This window comes from Ranitomeya variabilis, chromosome 4 (assembly GCF_051348905.1).
Source record: "Ranitomeya variabilis isolate aRanVar5 chromosome 4, aRanVar5.hap1, whole genome shotgun sequence".
NCBI lineage: Eukaryota > Metazoa > Chordata > Amphibia > Anura > Dendrobatidae > Ranitomeya > Ranitomeya variabilis.
In genome coordinates, this window is record NC_135235.1 from 126,359,427 (window position 1) to 126,380,861 (window position 21,435).

Sequence of the window (21,435 nt, forward strand, 5' to 3'; positions counted from 1 at the left end):
GTGCAATAGGGGAGGAACACTGCTGTGGAAATACAATTTGCACTAGTACTGTTATATCTATGTATCCTAAGGAATCTTTTACTCGCTGAGGTACTATTTCTGCATCGTTGACCCTAGGCAACAGTATATGTGTGTTTACAAAATATGTGCACATCTGGAGGGTATCAGTGCAATAGTTTGTTGAGTGTACCACTATATCGGCAACTTAAAGCTATCTGCACAGTATTCATCATGTATCACCTCAGATGAGGTAATATCTCTGTATTTGATCACACAACTGGGTCATTGTCCCCCCAGGCCTACCTTGCTGTATCCCTTCTTGTTATACTGTCCCAGCATTTTCTATCATTCCCCCCCCCCCACATACACACTATCCCCTGTTAACCTTATTGTGAGAGGTGATAGGGCAAGTGGGTAGGGTGACTAAGGGTTAGCCGACGAGAGCGGGGGCGCCACTGGCGTGTATTTATATAGGGGTGCCAACCTCCGCAGCCAGGTAGGGACAGTATACCTAGGTTGTTGTAAGGGCCAGTTAGTCTAGGCCTCCTATAGCTTACTGCACCCTAATCTATAGCCATTTATTTGTATTTCCATTTTTAGTGTGTATATTTAGGCTATCATTGGCTCCTGGTGTTATAGGCAAGACAACTTAATCTGGCGTTGTGGCCTTTATCATTCTCCCATATATCACTCACCACCCTCCTCTCTTTTCATTTCTGAGCGGCACGCTTTCTGTTGGTACGGGCTCTATCTTCTGGTCTTGTATCTATAGCAGGGCCGATTAGAGTTTTCTAGGACGAGCCGTCGAGGAGTGGGGGCGCCAATTTGCGTACAAGCTAGGGTGCCAACCTCCACTGCTAGGAAGGGTTTACTAGGGAGTGATAGGGTAAACTAGAAGTTTCAACAAACACTGCAAGCGCTAAAGGATGATGTTGTGGAAGAGGTGGAGGATGAGGAGTCACCAATTCCATCAGCTTCTGGACAGTCAGCGCTATGTGGTTCTTCACAAAGGCCTAGGCAGGGGACACTTTGTGAGGAGGATGAGGAGGAGTCAATGGAGGAGGAAGACATCGGTCCAGAGGAGGGAGTTACACAATTCTCCAGTAGTCAGTGTGTAGAGCGAGGGTGGGGTGATGCAGAGCAGGCAGAGATCACGCCTCAAGCAGGGGACAGCGTTTCTTGGCCAGTTGGCAGTCTGCAGCACATGGCTGATTACATGTTGCAGTGCCTGAGACAGTATCCAGGTCTCCTGTTGCGTTCATGTTTCTACCACCTGAACTGTAATCCCTGGGCTCCAACACCGCCAGTTGATGCTCAGAAGTGCAGGCTGCACAGTCAAAACACATGACCCAGTGTTATTGGGTTTCAGTAACGTCAGCTGATCCCCAGCTGTGTAGCCGGCAATGTGTCCTGCGACTGCCACGCTGACACAACTACTGAAATTTAAGGGAATCTGTTCCCCCCCAGGCGTTTGTTGCTGAAAGAGCCACCTTGTGCAGCAGTAATGCTGCACAAGGAAAAGGTAGCTCTTTTAGTTTAGCTCCTTGCACACGCAGAATTTAACACTTATAAAATGTGTCCCCTCACACGGTGAGACCGTCCCGGAGGTGGGACTTTCCTTCATAATGGGATGCAGCACAGCCGTCATTCCTACCCCCTTGGTTCCGTGCTCCGCCTCCTCAGCGTTGTTTGAATCTGTCCCGTAGCCAGCGCAGTTATGTTGGCCATGCGCACTTACCGCTGCCCGTCTTCTGATATCATTTGTTGTCAGGCTGCCTGCGCCTGTGCGGACGCGCTGCCCAAGATTCCGCCTCGCAGTCTCTTCTGCTTTAATCACACTGCGGGCCTGGGATCCATGGGCATGCGCAGTGCATATCTTCACCTCAGGCTCTCACTCATCTCCCTCCGCCTTCTTCAGACTGTGCGCCATCAGCTGATCCCTAATAGCATGCCACGGCCGTGACGCCGCACAGTCTGAAGAAGCCGGAAGGAGGGGAGTGAGAGGCGAAGATATGCACTGCACATGCCCATGGATCCCAGGACCGCAGTGTTATTAAATCAGAAGAGACTGCGAGGCGGAATCTCGGGCAGCGCGTCTGCACAGGCGCAGCCAGCCTGAAACCAAATGATGTCAGAAGACGGGCAGCGCTAAGTGCGCATGGCCAAGGGATAACATAACAGCGCAGGCTCCGGGACAGATTCAAACAACTCTGAGGAGGCGGCGCACTGCACCAAGGGGGTAGGAATGACGGCTGTGCTGCGTCCCATTACGAAGGAAAGTCCCACCTCCAGGACGGTCTTACGGTATCAGGGGACACATTTTCTAAGTGTTTAGTTCTGCGTTTGCAAGGAGCATAATTAAAAGAGCCACCTTTTCCTTTTGCATACTTAGTGCTGCACAAGATGGCTCTTTCAGCTACAAACGCCTTTGGGGGGGTTAAAGGTTCCCTTTCAACTTCCTCCAATCAGGCTTCGGCCTACACTCTGTTCCTCTGCTCCTCCTTGATTCCCTGGGCTCCAACACCGCCAGTTACTGCCCGGAAGTGCTGTCTGCACAGTCAACAGTTGCTCCTCTGTTATTGGGGTTCAGTAACGCCAGCTGCTCCCTGCTGTGTTGCGGCAATACCTCCAGCCTGCTCCTCCTGCTGTCCCTGGGCTCCAACACCGCCAGTTGCTGCCCGGAAGTGCTGTCTGCACAGTCAACAGTTGCTCCTCTGTTATTGGGGTTCACTAACGCCAGCTGCTCCCTGCTGTGTTGCGGCAATACCTCCAGCCTGCTCCTCCTGCTGTCCCTGGGCTCCAACACCGCCAGTTGCTGCCTGGAAGTGCTGTCTGCACAGTCAACAGTTGCTCCTCTGTTATTGGTGTTCAGTAACGCCAGCTGTTCCCCTGCTGTGTAGCCGGCAACGTGTCCTGCAAACGCCCACGCAGACACTACAAGAAAAATTAAAGTGAACCTGCCCCCCACAGGCATTTGTAACTAAAAAGCCACCTTGTGCAGCACAAATGCTGCATTTGGCCTCCAGTGCAGGCTTCGGCCTAAACTCTGCTCCTCCTGCTGTCCCTGGGCTCTAACACCGCCAGTTGGTGCTCGGAAGTGCTGGCTGCACAGAGAAAAACACCCACCACTGTGTCAGAGAGGTTCAGTAACTCCATCAGAGCAAAAGATATTATCTAAATTATAAGCAGAGGAAGACTAAGCAGTGTATGGGGGTGAGTCCGTTCCTCCTCGTGGTGCCCCTGGAAAAAGCCTGCTGCTGCAGGCCTAACTGAACTCGGACAAATCCTGTTGTACCTCTTTTGTGACAGGCAGAACGGAAGGTGTAATCTTCAAACTGTTATAGATAACAACTACAGGAATGCCTGTCACAAATAAGAATATGATGAAGAAGTAGAATATGAAGAAGAACAATAGTTTAATAAAAAGAATATGAAGAATTTAACAAAAAAAATAATAGGTAGAAGATGAAGAAGAAGATGAATAAGGTGAAGAAGAAGTTGATGTCAAAGATGCTGCTGCTGAGGATGATGAATAAGGAAGTGTGGGAGAAGTAAAAAAGAAGGTGAAGGGCATGGAAGTAGTGAAACATCAATATCTGACAAAATAAAAAAAATCTTAACATAGTCAATATCTTTGTAACTCCGAACATCTTAAAAAAAAAATTAAAATTCCTGCTATTCTATTTGATTGGGCTAAACCTCTATGCCTTTAATGTCTCCGCCACCTCCCCCAATACATCCTACATTATTCTTAGTTGTTTTCCTTCATGTAGAATGAACGTACAAGGAAAGAAAGGGTTTATTTTAATTCCGATATTTTGGTTCCATTGACTTGCATTGGTATCGGGTATCGGTATCGGCGATAGCCGATATTTTTTTAATATTGGCTGATCCAATCCGATGCCGATACTTTCCGATATCGGAAGGTATCGCTCAACACTAGTTATAGGTCTATCGGTGTATTGAGGTCATGATCAGGGCCAAAAGGTAACCACTAGAACAAGAGGGAGTGCAGAGACCATGCTGCACTTCCTATATTATCATTTATTTATAAATTGTAATTTCATTTGATTTCATTTGTGGATCGAAATAAAAGAGCAGCCCAAGGTTAAATTATATATTTAATCACCTTAAGGGCACATTAGACAGTACACTATATACACAATGATTATACTTATACAATGGTCATGTATATAGGAAGAAAAAGTAGTGACACTCGCTGGTCCTTTAAAATCCAATGTCTTTATTCAGTAAAACATGTTTAAAACTGGCTGCAGAGAAGGAAAGAGGACATGCGCAAGATGACGATGGTTTTGCGCTTTCCTACTCTTTTACTGGTACGCTAGCAGCTAAAAACTACAAAACTTATAACTCCTTAATAGACTGTCTTAGGGAGGCGATTTTGGCACCATCAGATCCGGCCGGGCCCCTGCTACGTGTTGAGACTAAACACATCTTTGTTATCTGATTCCTACTAGCCATTCTACGAATCTCCTCACCTTGTGGTGCTAGAACAGATCAAGGTCTTGGAAGGCGTTTGTCTGGTCCAAAGATCTTGATGATGTAACTAGTGTGTGAAGAGGACGTACAATAAGTCCATATTGTCCTTATTAAATCATATCTGGCAGGACAAGTGCAGCGCCCCAGAGTCCTGGTCGTTGCAGTAATGTCGCTCTGCCACTAAGGGGAGTGATGTTACGTCTGATTGCACTAAAGGAGTTCACCTGACCAGGTAACACTCACACTACACTTCACACTCCGGCCACCAGGGGGAGTGGTTCTATCTAGTAGGCCGCTCCTCACACTCTGGTAAAACTGGGTGTTGGACAGGAAGACGGGGAGAAGTAACTGGGAAGAGCTAGAGAGAGGACCTGTCAGGGATGGGATCCTGACAGATTCCTAAGAAAGGACAAAAAAGTGAGAAAACGGGAATACAGCAAAGAGGCGATAGGACCAGAAGGAGTCGTGCTGTAAGATCGAGGCAACATCCTTCTGAGGTGCAAACAGTCGGTGGCCGGAACGCCGAGAAAGTAAGAGACTTTAAGCATTACTTCAAACCACGGCAGGACAGCCAATTATAGGTTGGCTGTCTCACCAAAATCACCTAAGCAGACAACGGAGGCAGCTGTGGGAGAGGGGCGACTCTAGGGTCCCGGAAGAACTCCAGGCCTACCCCGTCATACGGGTGCGTCCTAACCACATCATCTGGGGGACGGAGAGAACGAACATCAGAGACAGACAGAATCAGTTTTGAGGACTATCCTGGGGTGTTCAGCAGGGAAGGACTACAACACACAGGCGCTAGAAGGTAGACACTGATTCCCACCTGCAAAGGGAACTCCGGATGTGCCGTTGGACCGGCCGGTCTCAGCCAGCCCTGTTAACAGTGCTCTGGATTGGGTACCTCCAAACCTTCAGTAAAAAGGTAAAGAGACTGCAACCTGGTGTCCTTGTTATTTACTGCGACCGGCACCGCACCACCACAACATCATCACCATCCACACCTTTCATTGGACGCCCCTCAGCAGGGTCACGGACCGGGTCTAGCCACCGTGACAACCCCAGAACAGAGACTCAGAGGCCCGGTACCGGGTACCCCTCGGCCCTGCGGCAGTGGGGGCGCTCCAACTTGGCGTCACGAACAGGATCTACTTAAGCCTGAAGAATCAGGTCATGTGTGCCTTGGAACTGTGATTTATTGTGCTTGGACTGTGACTTATTGCAAAGACTGTGCATTGTTATTGCCGCCAAGAGTTCCTGCCACAATTCGCCATCACCGCGCACGGAGGGAGGAGCCTTAGCTTCGTGGGCGGAACCGGTCAAAAGAAGCGCGGAACGAGAAAGCGCGGTAAAGTGCCAATCCCGGAAGAGGAACTCCGACCTCCAGCAGGTTAGTGGGAGGAAGGGACAGCCATGTCTGAGTCAGGGGGAGCGGAGGCGGCGGTCGCAGCCGTGGACACAGAGGCAGCTCCGGTCCCTGTAGCGGACGTAGCCGCGGCCCTAATACCACCACCGGTGGCCGCAGAGCCCGCTGTCCCCATCAGCCAGTCGGACACTGCCGCTACCACAAAGGCCATAATGCCCTTCTCTATGCCGTACCTGCCCAGAGCGGCCTGGCTCCCGCGATACTCCGGGGAATCGCACACATTAACTGATTTTAAAGAAGGAATCTGCAGCCTGCTCGAGTTCTATCCCCTGACGGAGCCTCAGGAGGTTCATATGATAATCGGCCAACTCTTCGGGGGCGGCTCTGAGAGAAGTGAAGTCCTGGCCCGCTGCGGATAAGGGAACTGCACAGCAGGTTTTTGCAAAGCTTAAAGCCACCTTCGATACCCGCACTACTACAGAAATTAAATTGACTTTCTATGGATGCAAACAGAGACCGCAGGATAGCTTACGGGACTATGCCCTTAATCTCCAGGAGGCGCTGCGGGCCATTAAGCAGAGTGACCCCGACAGCATGCAGGATGAGGATAAACTCCTGAAAGAGCGGTTCATTGAGGGGCTCCTGTGCAGTCACCAACGGGGCCAATTGCACTTCCTGGCCATGCAAAATCCAGACTTGACTTTTGCGCAATTCAAGGATAAAGCTATCCAGGCGTTGCAGGAGCGACAGCCCAGCCGTGCAGCGCCTCCCAGGCGTCCCGCTCTCACATACCACCAGGAGGTGGCGTCGGATGCCCCAGTCGCCGCCGAGGCCGATGCCCAAAGCCTAGAGGACGACTCCCCTGCAGGACTTCGCCTCCAGATGCAGGAGCTGACCAAGAGCATTGCTGCCCTGGCCCAGACGGTGCAGTCCCTACAGGAGGCCCCCAAGGAGAAGATCCAGCTGGCCTCCAAACCAGAGGATGTCCCTTGGATGCGACAGAGGAGGACTCCGCCGACCAGAGGCCGGGACGACGATCGCTTCCATCGGGACAGACGACCCATCTGCCGCCGCTGCCATCAGGTGGGCCACCTTGCAAGGTACTGTCCTTTAAACGAGCAACCCCTCGGGCAAAGGGCCAACCCCCAGGAGTAGGACGGTCAGGCCCGCAGCATTGGAGAGCCAAATACATTGGAGGGCGACCAGTTCTTCCTGTGGTGATTGATGGTATCCCCATGAACGCCTTGCTGGACACCGGTTCTCAGGTGACGACTATGCCTTATGTGCTTTATAAACGGTATTGGGAGGACACCGATATTACTCGTGGCCCCGATGATGATTTCACCATAATAGCCAGTAATGGTCAGCCGTTGCCACAAGTGGGGTATAAAGAGGTCACCATCAAGGTGGGGCGGGTGGAATTGAAGGCCCAAGGGATTGTGATTGTTGATATTGATCGCCGAGAATGTAATCCCATGATGACTATCGGTACTAATTAGTGTTGAGCGATACCGTCCGATACTTGAAAGTATCGGTATCGGAAAGTATCGGCCGATACCGGCAAAGTATCGGATCTAATCCGATACCGATACCCGATACCAATACAAGTCAATGGGACACCAAGTATCGGACGGTATCCTGTATGGTTCCCAGGGTCTGAAGGAGAGGAAACTCTCCTTCAGGCCCTGGGATCCATATCAATGTGTAAAAGAAAGAATTAAAATAAAAAATAGGGATATACTCACCTCTCCGACGCAGCCTGGACTTTACCGCCGTAACCGGGAGCCGTTGTACCTAAGAATGCGCGCTTGAAGGGCCTTAGATGACGTCACGGCGCTCTGATTGGTCCGTAGCGGTCACGTGACCGCTACGTGACCAATCACAAAGCAGTGACGTCACCTAAGGTCTTTCAAGCGCTTGAAAGACCTTAGGTGACGTCACTGCTTTGTGATTGGTCGCGTAGCGGTCACGCGACCGCTACGGACAAATCAGAGCGCCGTGACGTCATCTAAGGCCCTTCAAGCGCGCATTTTTAGGTACAACGGCTCCTGGTTACGGCGGTAAAGTCCAGGCTGTGTCGGAGAGGTGAGTATATCCCTATTTTTTATTTTAATTCTTTCTTTTACACATTGATATTAATCCCGATACCGATTCCCGATACCACAAAAGTATCGGATCTCGGTATCGGAATTCCGATACCCGCAAGTATCGGCCGATACCCGATACTTGCGGTATCGGAATGCTCAACACTAGTACTAATGTTATAGAAAATTGTCTTGCAGAAGTTATTGTTTTGTTGCAACAGGTAGCAGAAACCGCTGGCCACAGTGAACAACGTGCCCTGCAAAAAGAAATCAGAGCTCTGATGCAGAGACAGCAGGTAGAGCTGACTGGTGGTGAGATTGGTCGCGTCACTGTGAGTGATTCAAACCCCATCGCGATACCCCCCAGGAGTGAGATGTTAATATGGTGTCGGGCAGCCATAGGCCTCAGGGGTAAGGACTACCAGGCCTTGGTAGAACCTGTATATTCAGACAATAGGCCTACTATCCTGACAGCCCGGGGGGTGGTCGACGTCCGCCAGGGGAGGGTGCCCGTACGTGTCCTCAATTGTGGGGAGGAAGAGGTCCACCTCACCAAGTATGCCACGCTCGCCAAACTGTTCGCTGTCAATAATAGTGTGATACAGACACCTGGACCCTTGGTTCCGTCAAACGTGGCGGAGGACAACGGTTCTGCAGGGCACTCGAAAGATTGGTGGCAGGAATTGCATGTGGGCACTGACTCTACCCCATTCCATCAGAAACAGGGGGCTTACAGGGTGGTTCACGAGTACGAGCAAGTATTCAGCAAACACCCCTTAGATTTTGGACAGGTGAAAGGGATCCAACATCACATCCCCACGGGAGATCACCGACCCATAAAAGAGAGATATCGCCCTGTACCCCCAGCTCATTACCAGTGTGCCAAGGACATGTTGCGAGAAATGAAGGAGGCTGGGGTGATGAGAGACAGTTGTAGCCCCTGGGCAGCTCCATTAGTCCTTGTTAAAAAGAAGGATGGTACAATGAGGATGTGTGTTGATTACCGGCAGTTGAATCGCATTACACATAAGGACGCATACCCACTGCCCAGGATAGAGGAGTCTCTGGCTGCCTTAAAATCTGCTAACTACTTCTCTACCTTAGATCTCACCAGTGGGTACTGACAGGTTCCCGTGGCGGAGGCGGACAAAGAGAAGATGGCCTTCACGACACCGATGGGTCTCTGCGACTTTAACTACATGCCCTTCGGATTGTGCAATGCCCCGGGGACGTTCCAGAGGATGATGGAGTGCTGCCTGGGGCACAAGAACTTTGAAACCGTACTGCTGTATTTGGATGATGTCATTGTCTTCTCTAAGACCTACGAAGACCATCTGAAGCACCTGGCTGAGGTGTTTAAAGCCCTGTCCAACTTTGGCTTAAAGGTGAAACCGTCCAAATGTCATCTGCTGAAACCTAAAGTGCAGTACCTGGGCCATGTGGTGAGCACCGAAGGAGTGGCCCCAGACCCCGACAAGGTCACGGTGATCCAGGACTGGCCAAAGCCCAGCAACCTCCACGAAGTCCGGCAGTTCCTCGGGTTGGTAGGCTATTACCGGAGGTTCATTAAGGACTTCACCAAGAAGGCCGCGCCGTTGCAAGACCTGTTGGTGGGCCAATCAAAGAAGACCAAGGGGAGGAACACCCCATTTGATTAGAACGAGGGGCTGGAGGGATCCTTCACTTGCTTAAAGTCAGCACTGACGGGAGAAGAGGTACTGGCCTACCCCGAATACGACCAACCGTTTGTGCTGTACACGGATGCCAGCAATGTAGGATTGGGGGCCGTGCTGTCCCAGGTCCAGAAAGGCCAGGAGAGGGTAATCGCTTACGCCAGCAGGAAGCTTCGTCCCACAGAAAGGAACCCTGACAACTACAGTTCCTTTAAGCTGGAATTCCTTGCCATCATCTGGGCAGTGACAGAGAGGTTCAAACACTACCTGGCCTCAGCGAAATTCACCAACTTCACGGATAACAATCCACTAACGCATCTGGATACCGCCAAACTTGGAGCCTTGGAACAGCGGTGGATGGCCCGGCTGTCCAACTACGACTTCACCATCAAGTACCGGGCAGGACGCAAGAATGCAAATGCCGATGCCCTGTCCCGAATGCCCAATTTGCCAGAAACGGGAGAAGACCTGGAGGCACTTGAAGAGGTGGAGCTGCCTGCATTCCATCGCCCCAAAGCCACTCAGAACTCCCATCATGTGAAGAACAGGCACAAGAACCAACCGGATGCCATGCTGAATCCCCTGCCCCACCACGGATGGGCGGAGACCCAGGATGGTGACCCCGCGGTCCGTCGGGTGAAAGAGCTCTTGACGCAGGCAGGGTTGCATCCCGGCCCAGATGATCCACAGGAGACCCAACAGCTGTGGAAGGGGAGAAGTAAACTGTTTATCCATGATGGCAAGCTGTGCCGGAGAAGCATCGACCCACGTACTCACGAATTGGTATGGCAGATAGTAGTGCCAAGGCGAGATGTGCCCATGGTTCTGGGAGCCTACCACGATGGAGCCGGACACTTCGGATGGAAGAAGCTGGAGAGGCTACTGTGAGGGAGGTTCTATTGGATTGGCATGAAGAGAGCCATTGAGAAGTGGTGTCGAGAGTGCGGTCCATGTAGCCTACGCAGGAGGGACCGTGGCAGCCAACGGGCTCCCTTGCAGCCTATCATCACCAAGCGGCCGCTCGAACTGGTCGCGCTGGATCATGTGAAGCTGACACCTAGCCGGTCAGGCTATGTCTACGCTCTTACCATCGTGGATCACTACTCCAGATTTTTGGTGGTTGTGCCTGTCAAGGATCTAACGGCCAGGACGGCCGCCAAGGCTTTCCAGCAGTACTTTTGTAGGCCCCATGGCTACCCGGAGAAGGTACTGACCGATCAGGGACCAGCATTCGAAGCGGAAGTGTTCCAAGAGTTCTGCCAATTGTACGGGTGTAAGAAGATCAGAACCACACCGTACATCCCCAAACCAATGGGATGTGCGAAAAGATGAACCAGGTGGTGATCGACTTACTAAAGACCTTGCCCGTAGAGGAACGGAGCCTGTGGCCAACGAAGTTGCCTGACTTGGTGGACATATATAATCACATCCCAGTAAATTCCACCAACTGCACTCCAGCGTACCTGATGCGAGGAAGGTCTAGCAAGTTACCCGTTGATCTGGACATGGGGGTCCTAACCCCCGAAGATACCTCGCCGGATGCCGATTGGGATACCGAGAGGCGGCAAAGGTACCGCAAGGTACAGGAGTGCGTGGAAAGAAGCCTTGCTCAGGCCAGGCAAAAACAGGAAAGGGACTACAACCAGCATGCCCCTGCAATTCCCTTGCCACCTGGTGAGCACGTACTCAAACGAAAGAGGAGGCTACACAAACTCGACGACCAATGGGAAGCGGAACCGTATACTGTCCTGCCATCCGATTTCGACAACACGAAGGTTTGCCTCATCAGCAAGGATGGAGGGGAGACCTCGACGGTGATATCCAGGGACCACCTTAAAGCCTGCCCTGATAAGCTGAGAGCGAGGGAAATGGATCCAGGAACTTCCCCACCTGTAGAAAAGGAGAAGATGATCCACACTGTCCTTGGTGATTTTCCCCAGTCCTGGACTCAGATAAATCAGGCCATCGTGGTACCTGTTCTAACGTTCCACCAGCCGAACCCACCAGAACCAATGGTGGTACCAGATCATCCGGCCCCGCAGCCTCAACAAGCCCTACCTGAAGATGCCGTGCCGACCGTTGAACTGGCAAATCCTCCCTCTGCTATCGGCGAACCTGCCATACCCACTGTTGGTAGCAGCAGCCCTGAGAGCTCCAGCCTGCCAGTGCTACCCAGACTCACTAGAAGTGTAGCTAGAAGGCAGTGCACTACACCAGTGGTAGCAAGCATAGTGGGCCCTGTTAGGCCAGCAGCAACCCCTACGCTGCGAAGGTCGACACGCAGCACCAAGAATCAAACTCCCCTCCGCTACAAAACTTGGAGGTATTAGTGAGGGCTGCTATTTAGTAAAAATTGGTTGTGTGCATATCTTTTGTTACAGGTTTTAAAATGGACAACGGAGTAATGGACAGTGAATTGCTCCAAAAACTTCTAAAAGGGGACCCCTTTGTTTACCCGGGGTCCCCGCTGTTTCAACCACTGAACTAAGAGTCATAAACTGTGCATGACCTAACTTTCGCAACGTTCAAGAGTCCTCACCTCCCATAAAGGGAAGCACTGTTATGTTTAATTGTTTATGATATTTCAAAATTTTGTGTGTTTTCTGTTAACATGTATTGTTGTTCTTGTTTTCCCAGTCCGGGAGTACTGGATTTAACCGGGGGGGGGGGGGGGGGGGGGGCGTGCAGCGCCCCAGAGTCCTGGTCGTTGCAGTAATGTCGCTCTGCCACTAAGGGGAGTGATGTTACGTCTGATTGCACTAAAGGAGTTCACCTGACCAGGTAACACTCACACTACACTTCACACTCCGGCCACCAGGGGGAGTGGTTCTATCTAGTAGGCCGCTCCTCACACTCTGGTAAAACTGGGGGTTGGACAGGAAGATGGGGAGAAGTAACTGGGAAGAGCTAGAGAGAGGACCTGTCAGGGATGGGATCCTGACAGATTCCTAAGAAAGGACAAAAAAGTGAGAAAACGGGAATACAGCAAAGGGGCGATAGGACCAGAAGGAGTCATGCTGTAAGATCGAGGCAACATTCTTCTGAGGCGCAAACAGTCGGTGGCCGGAACGCCGAGAAAGTAAGAGACTTTAAGCATTATTTCAAACCACGGCAGGACAGCCAATTATAGGTTGGCTGTCTCACCAAAATCACCTAAGAAGACAACGGAGGCAGCTGTGGGAGAGGGGCGACTCTAGGGTCCCGGAAGAACTCCAGGCCTACCCCGTCATACGGGTGCGTCCTAACCACATCATCTGGGGGACGGAGAGAACGAACATCAGAGACAGACAGAATCAGTTGTGAGGACTATCCTGGGGTGTTCAGCAGGGAAGGACTACAACACACAGGCGCTAGAAGGTAGACACTGATTCCCACCTGCAAAGGGAGCTCCGGATGTGCCGTTGGACCGGCCGGTCTCAGCCAGCCCTGTTAACAGTGCTCTGGATTGGGTACCTCCAAACCTTCAGTAAAAAGGTAAAGAGACTGCAACCTGGTGTCCTTGTTATTTACTGCGACCGGCACCGCACCACCACAACATCATCACCATCCACACCTTTCATTGGACGCCCCTCATCAGGGTCACGGACCGGGTCTAGCCACCGTGACAACCCCAGAACAGAGACTCAGAGGCCCGGTACCGGGTACACCTCGGCCCTGCGGCAGTGGGGGCGCTCCACAAAGAAGTTAGACCTCATGTTACCCACATGATAAGCAACATGGGGTCCCGATATGGAATGTACCAGTATGTCCAATGTCAAGAAGGGGTTAAATAACAGCACACATTAAATGTTTTTCTTTGTCCTAAGGTACATTTTCCTCAGGGTTGCAAATTCTATATATCTGGAGATTCATCACACATTGCAATAATTATAACTGATCCCGTCTACAAAGATAAAATGCATCCTATGAGTAATGGCTGAAGGGTTGATTATCATTAAACTAACCATCATAAGAACCCCAAGATCAGACAACAGAGCAGGTGGAGGCGTTGGTCTGCTCCTTTCACCCAAATGTACCTTCCAAGTTATCCCCTAAGTACCCTCACTTGTATTCCCTTCCTTTGAGGTCCATGCTGTCAGACTCTACGTCCCCTTCTCCATGCAAGTGGCGGTGGTGTATCGTCCTCCCGGCCCCTCTCATCAGTTCCTGGATCACTTTGCCACCTGGCTTCCACACTTTCTCTCCTGTGACACCCCCACCCTTATCATGGGTGATTTCAACATCCCCATTGCTTCTCCCCTCTCCCCATCTGCTTCTCACCTTTTATCTCTAACCTCCTCTTTTGGCCTCTCGCAGCATACTAACTCTCCAACGCATGAAGATGGAAACTCCCTTGACTTGGTCTTCTCCCGGCTTTGCTCAGTGGATGATTTCACAAACTCCCCTCTCCCGCTCTCTGACCACAACTTTCTTTCATTCTCTATCAAGAACTGCCATCCCGCTCAGGCCACCCCCACTTTCCACACTTATAGAAACATACAGGCCATTAACACCCAGAAACTTATGAAGAACTTGCAGTCCTCATTGGCCCCAATCTTCTCCATCTCATGTCCTGATTGTGCTCTGAAGCATTACAATGAAACCCTGCAAAGTGCCCTGGATGAAGCTGCACCTCCTATACATAGAACAACTCGGCACAGACGGCGACAACCGTGGCACACGCTGCAAGCACGTTTCCTGCGGTGGTGCTCCAGGTGCGCCGAACGTCTGTGGAGAAATTCTAATCTACCCGAAGATTTCATCCATTATAAGTTCATGCTAAAAACATACAACTCTGCCCTTCACCTCTCCAAACAAACCTATTTTAACACCCTCATCACCTCACTGTCAAATAACCCTAAACGTCTCTTTGACACTTTCCAGTCCCTACACAACCAAAGAGAGCAGGCCCCAACCACAGATCTCCACGCTGACGATCTGGCCAATTACTTCAAAGAAAAAATTGACCACATTCGACAGGAAATCATCTCCCAATCTCTTCACACCATGCACTGTCCTCCCACCCCCACTGCATCTAGTTCACTCTCTGACTTTGAACCAGTTACAGAAGAAGAAGTAAGCAGGCTCCTTGCATCTTCTCGCCCGACCACTTGCACCAGTGACCCCATTCTGTCACATCTCCTCCAGTCCCTTTCCAAGGCTGTCACCTCTCACCTAACAAAAATATTCAACCTTTCCCTCACTTCCGGTATTTTTCCCTCCTCATTTAAGCATGCCATCATACATCCATTACTTAAAAAACCCTCCCTCGACCAAAATTGTGCCGCTAATTATAGACCTGTCTCTAGTCTTCCCTTCATCTCTAAACTCCTCGAACGCCTGGTCCACTCCCATCTTACCCGCTATCTCTCAGATAACTCTCTTCTCGACCCTCTTCAATCTGGCTTCCGCTCTTTACACTCTACTGAAACTGTCCTCACTAAAGTCTCTAATGACCTATTAACAGCTAAATCTAATGGTCACTACTCCATGCTAATTCTCTTGGATCTCTCTGCAGCATTCGATACTGTGGATCATCAGCTCCTCCTCAATATGCTCCGCTCCATCGGCCTCAAGGACACCGTTCTCTCTTGGTTCTCCTCCTATCTCTCTGACCAATCCTTCACTGTATGTTTTGCTGGTTCCTCCTCCTCTCACCTTCCCCTTACTGTTGGGGTTCCTCAAGGATCAGTCCTAGGCCCCCTCCTCTTCTCTTTGTATACCGCCCCTATTGGTCAAACAATCAGTAGATTTGGTTTCCAGTACCATCTCTATGCTGATGACACCCAATGATACACTTCAGCTCCTGTTTTCACGCCAACCTTTTTAGAAAACACCAGTGATTGTCTTACTGCTGTCTCTAACATCATGTCCTCCCTCTATCTGAAACTGAACCTGTCAAAAACTGAACTCGTGTTCTCTCCCTCTTCTAACCTACCTTTGCCTGACATTGCCATCTCCGTGTGCGGCTCCACCATTACTCCAAAGCAACATGCCCGCTGTCTTGGGGTCATCCTTGATTCTGAGCTTTCATTCACCCCCCACATCCGATCACTGACTCGCTCTTCTTATCTGCATCTCAAAAACATTTCTAGAATTCGCCCTTTTCTTACTTTCAACTCTGCAAAAACTCTTACTGTCTCACTTATTCATTCTCGTCTGGACTATTGTAACTCTCTACTAATCGGCCTCCCTCTTACCAAACTGTCCCCGCTCCAATCTGTCCTGAATGCTGCTGCCAGGATCATATTCCTTACCAACCGTTACACCGATGCCTCTACCTTGTGCCAGTCATTACACTGGCTACCCATTCACTTCAGAATCCAGTACAAAACTACTACCCTCATCCACAAAGCACTCCATGGCTCAGCACCACCCTACATCTCCTCTCTGGTCTCAGTCTACCACCCTACCCGTGCCGTGCCCTCCGCTCCACTAATGACCTCAGGTTAGCATCCTCAATAATCAGAACCTCCCACTCCCGTCTCCAAGACTTTACACGTGCTGCGCCGATTCTTTGGAATGCACTACCTAGGTTAATATGACTAATCCCCAATCCCCACAGTTTTAAGCATGCCCTAAAAACTCATTTGTTCAGACATGCCTACCGCCTCAATGCATTAACCTAACTATCCCTATTAATAAAAAAAAACAAAAAACAAAAAACATAATCAGGTTCCTCGCATTATGTTCTCATACACTTTATGCAGTTAATAGCCCTCTGTGTCTGTACTGCTACATACTTAGGCAGTTAACTGGTTCATATACCTTGTTTGACAGAAATACATGGTAGCAATAATTTACCCCAAAACATAGTAGGGCTATGTATAACAACCTGGGATTTTAATGACCCATCATCACAACAAATGCAAACACTAAAGAACAAGATGATATAAAGGTCTCGATTTATAGAAAAATGCAAATGTTATTGATAAAATGTAACAAGGAGACAAGGAGAATGAGGGATAGATCACAAGGGAATGCAACACATATGGTGCAAAAGATAGGCCGCGCAGAGACCAGGGCTGCAATATAGTAAATATGAGTAATGAATAAATCATTCACACAAAAGGGATTATATTAACCTCCATGGCGATACTCCAAATGTTAAATCCAACAATGTGGTTAGAAAACCTACAAGTAATAGACATGGGGTATAGTCATGCAGAGCATCACCATGAAATTGCCCACACTGGCCACTAAGTGGCTCCTAATAACCCAAATAGAGTGCCATGAACCCGTGCATAGTAAGCGACATGCAATACAAGGTATGCAGCATTACCTATAGTAGCAGGGCAAAAAAATGCAGCCAAGTAAATGCGCGTCCGCCCCGACGCGCGTTTCGGACCTTCCTTCTTCGGGGGGCCAGTTAACTGGTTCATGCAGCTTTACATGAACACCCGAGCCTTACACTATGGCTGGTCCAAATAACTAAAGCAATTGTTACCATCCGCCTCTCGTGTCTCCCCTTTTCCTCATAGTTTGTAAGCTTGCGAGCAGGGCCCTCATTCCTCCTGGTATCTATTTTGAACTGTGATTTCTGTTATGCTGTAATGTCTATTGTCTGTACAAGTCCTCTCTATAAGTTGTAAAGCGCTGTGGAATATGTTGGCGCTATATAAATAAAAATTATTATTATTATTATCATAACTTTGTACATTTTAGAAATCTAAATAATATAAAGCTAAATGTAAAAAGTGAAGTATAAAGCTCAGCAGTGAGTTAATAGATGGAGGATTTTCAACAGAAAAAGGAAACTTAGACAAAAAAGTAGAAGCTTTAAATCAGACACGGGAAGCTGATGCTTTTATGTAAAAGAGGATTATTCGAGTTCAGCAAAAGCCAGTAAAAATGTGCATAGTACAAGACATTGTAAATCCTCCCTATGTGGAATTATTGGGAGAACTTTTGCTATATATACTGGCTCAATGTGATTTGATGACATTGCTGTGCTCCACGCTCATCTGAGCTCTTTTAAAAAATATTGTAGAGGAAAGTTGCAAATAAAAAGACCATTGCTTGTGGTAATCCCATGGCCCTGGTGGAGAATACTGAGTGCTGCTCTGGCTACTTGTTCAGGGAGGTTGTATTTTAAAGGTCACTCTAATCCTTTTGAGTTAATACCTACTTACAGTGTATGGGTGAGAAAAGAGAATTCACACTGCAGCTGGCGCTCTGCTGTCAGAACTCAAGCTCACTACACTGAGCAATGTGTCAAATTCATTTTCACAGTAAAGGCTATCTACGCAAACAGATGAAGCTTTTTCCTTTTTTTTTCCTAAATGGAAGCCTTTAGCAAGCCTCAGCTATAGCGGACCCTGTAGTCAGCCCCTGAAGCTGCCCCAGTGGGGTTTAATAACCTGGATCATATCATTGATAAGTGGCTGGTTTAAGTCTTGCTTTGATGCCCAGCCTGTCATCCCCAAGGGTGGTGGAACCGTGACGTTGTTTCTAACATTTGGCTGGCTTATCCCAGCACAACAGCTAGTAAAAAAATGGCATGTCTTCTCTATGCCCTCCATCTTTCTCATACCTCCTGCTGGGTTTGTGTACATCTCCCTTTGTTCCCATTTTAGCTGCTGAAGTGATAACAGATCTGGAAGGGACACTGTTGGGTGCTAATCTCTGCCTCAGAAATTCTTCAGTCAGTCCCTTTTTTGAGAACACCCCCACCCCACCGAGTTAATAAATTCTAGCATCTGCCAATGTCAGTCTGTTTACCAAATGCAATGGTTGCAGATGAAGTCATTTTACCCATTTAGAAGAATATGATGGATGTGCTGGAAAGCACTTACACATCATATGCATTTTAATAGTTTTTATTATTAAGTTTAATGCTGTGATCACAAGCTTGTATATTAAAGTAAAGCTTGTAACAGCAGAAAATGATCATATGTTACTAAATCCACTTTATACTAATATCACTGAGTCTTTTTAGCATTTTTCTTATGTCATTATATTTCGTCATCTCATGTCAACAATCCTTTTAGCTCCATCTGTGTTTCTCTTTCTTCAATAATTGAAAATCGATTATCAAGTATGATGTCACTTCTATATACAGAGCTGGAGAATAATTCTTTGCTTAAATGTATTTTATATTTTAGGGTTCATACACATGACCGATTATGGTTTTCTTGGATATCAATAGTACTGGTCCTATGAGGCTGTGCACGTCTGATTTTTTTTCTTCAGTTTGAATAGTCTCAAGAGTGTTGGATGAAAATCAGCAATGCAAGACTATGAGCTCGTGAAAAAATCTTACCGGACTCGGATAGATTTTCACGGACAGTCAGAATGGAGAAGGTGGAGAATTTTTTTTCTTTCCATCTACGATAAAAAGCTGATGCTGCTATGATCACAATCTAGACCATGGGTGGGCAAATAATTTTCCCATGGAGCTGGGACATGAGGAACTGGGACAGTTGTGAAGGGACAAACCAATCAGCTGAATTTATTTGAGCTCAATAATTTATTATTTTTGAAAATACAGTTTAATTAGATGCGTACGCTGGTAAGAATACAGGTTACAATAAGCTTTATAGTAAAATCTACTAGAAGCTAGTCAAGATTAGAGATGAGCGGTGTTCGAGTCGAACTGTTCACCAATTTCAAATTTGAGCTGTTTTGGGCGGTGTTCGAGTCGTTCGACAAACTCGAACAATTTGCTTAAAATTTGGCTGTTCGAGTTTCTGTTCGATAACTGTTCGTTCACCAAAAACCTAACTTGATTTGCACATTAAAATTGTTTATCATTGTTAATAGACTGTTTCAGTGTATAGGGGGCGGGGGATAGATCTGTGCTGAAATAACGCCGATCTCCATTTTTTTTTTCTTTCCCACATTTACAGTGGAGTGGTGCAGTCTCTCAGCCTATCAGCAGTGCGCACACACACACACACACACAGCAATGTGCATGTGATGCACACAAGCAAGGGCATGTGTCATTTGCTGTGTATGTCACATGTTCTTGCCCTATAAGAACCAGCCATTTTCCCCGTCGCCACCATTTCCTCACTGCTGCAGCTTAGTGTTAGACGGCACCGCTGCTGCTGTGGGCGCTATACAGTCTAAGAGTCTTTTTTGCAAGCAAATTTTCTTAGAGATAGGTTTAAGGAGTCGGGAGTCGGGACTAGTTGTAATATCAGCCCCTTTCAGAGTAGGTTACAGCAGTTCATAGCACTTTTTACCAGGCAGGTCTGAGCCAGTGCTGTGCAAGTGTTAGTCACAGAATTTGGTGTAATCTAGCTCAGCCAATCCTTTTGGGCTAGTAGCATTGTCTGGTAGTCATCTGAGTAGCCCGCCTGTGTATCTAAATTTTTACTGCATCTAACCCAGTAAATCGTTTTGGGCCTAGGAGCAGTGTCTGCACGTCAGCGGAGTAGCCCACCTGTGAAGCTAGCTACACCGCCTGTGTATCTAAATTTTTACTGCATCTATCCCAGTAAATCCTTTTGGGCCTAGTAGCACTGTTTGGCCACTCAGCTCTGCTCCGTTTCCATCCATCATTTTTTGTGCCAACAACTACAGATACAGAGTTGCCAATTAGTAAAGCACCAAAATGAGTGGCAAAAGGCCTGCTGCTGGTAGAAAGGGGAATAGGCGTGTTGGAAAGGGAAAAAAAGGTTGTGTCCGTGGGGTAGGTGGTAAAGCAACAGTAACATCTGCAGAAGACCATCTTCCAGCCAAAGTAAGATGTCTACTTCTTTTCATGGACAATCTGATATGATCCTTTTCTTATGACCATCGCTACGAGCATCGCTACAAATTCCAGATGAGGCACAAAAACAGCAGGTGCTTGAATGGACATCAAGTGCTCGTTCAAGTGGCTCTCCTCCACCTCAACTTCAACATCACAAATACTCCAGTCCTCAGAGGTGTCACCCCAACTGTCACTCCTCACTGGGGGAGCGCGGCCGATCGCGGCCGGGTTTCAGCTGACTATCACAGCTGACATTCGGCACTATGTTTCAGGAGCGGTCACGGACTGCCCCCGGCACATTAACCCCCGGCACACTGCGATCAAACATGATCGCAGTGTTCTGGCGGTATAGGGAAGCATCGCGCAGGGAGGGGGCTCCCTGCGTGCTTCCCTGAGACCCTCGGAGCAACGCAATGTGAGCGCGTTGCTCCAAGGGTCTCCTACCTTCTTCTCTCTGCAGGCCCCGGATCCAAAATGGCCACGGGGCTGCATCCGGGTCCTGCAGGGAGGTGGCTTACCAGCGCCTGCTCAGAGCAGGCGCCGGAAAGCCTCCAGGAGTGCACATCAGATCGCTGATCTGACACAGTGCACAGCAAAGTGTCAGATCAGCGATCTTACACTATAACCTGACGCCCCCCCAGGGAAATGTTATAGTGTAAAAAAAATATTCAGATGTGTAAAAAAAAAAAGAATTCCTAAAAACAAAAAAAATTGTTCCCATAAATACATTTCTTTAGCCAAATAAAAAAAATAAAAGTACACATATTTAGTATTGCCGCGTCCGTAACGACCCGACCTATAAAAATGTCCCACTATTTAACACCTTCAGTGAACACCGTAAAAAAAAAAACGAGGAAGAGAACAACGCTTCATTATCATACCGCCGAACAAAAAGTGGAATACAATGCAATCAAAAAGATGGATATAAATAAACATGGTACAGCTGAAAACGTCATCTTGTCCCGCAAAAAAACAAGCCTCCATACAGCATCATCAGCGAAAAAATAAAAAAGTTATAGTCCTCAGAATAAAGTGATGCAAAAATAATTATTTTTTCTATAAAATAGTTTTTATTGTAAAACATAAAAAACATTAAAAAAAAGATATAAATGAGGTATCACTGTAATCATACTG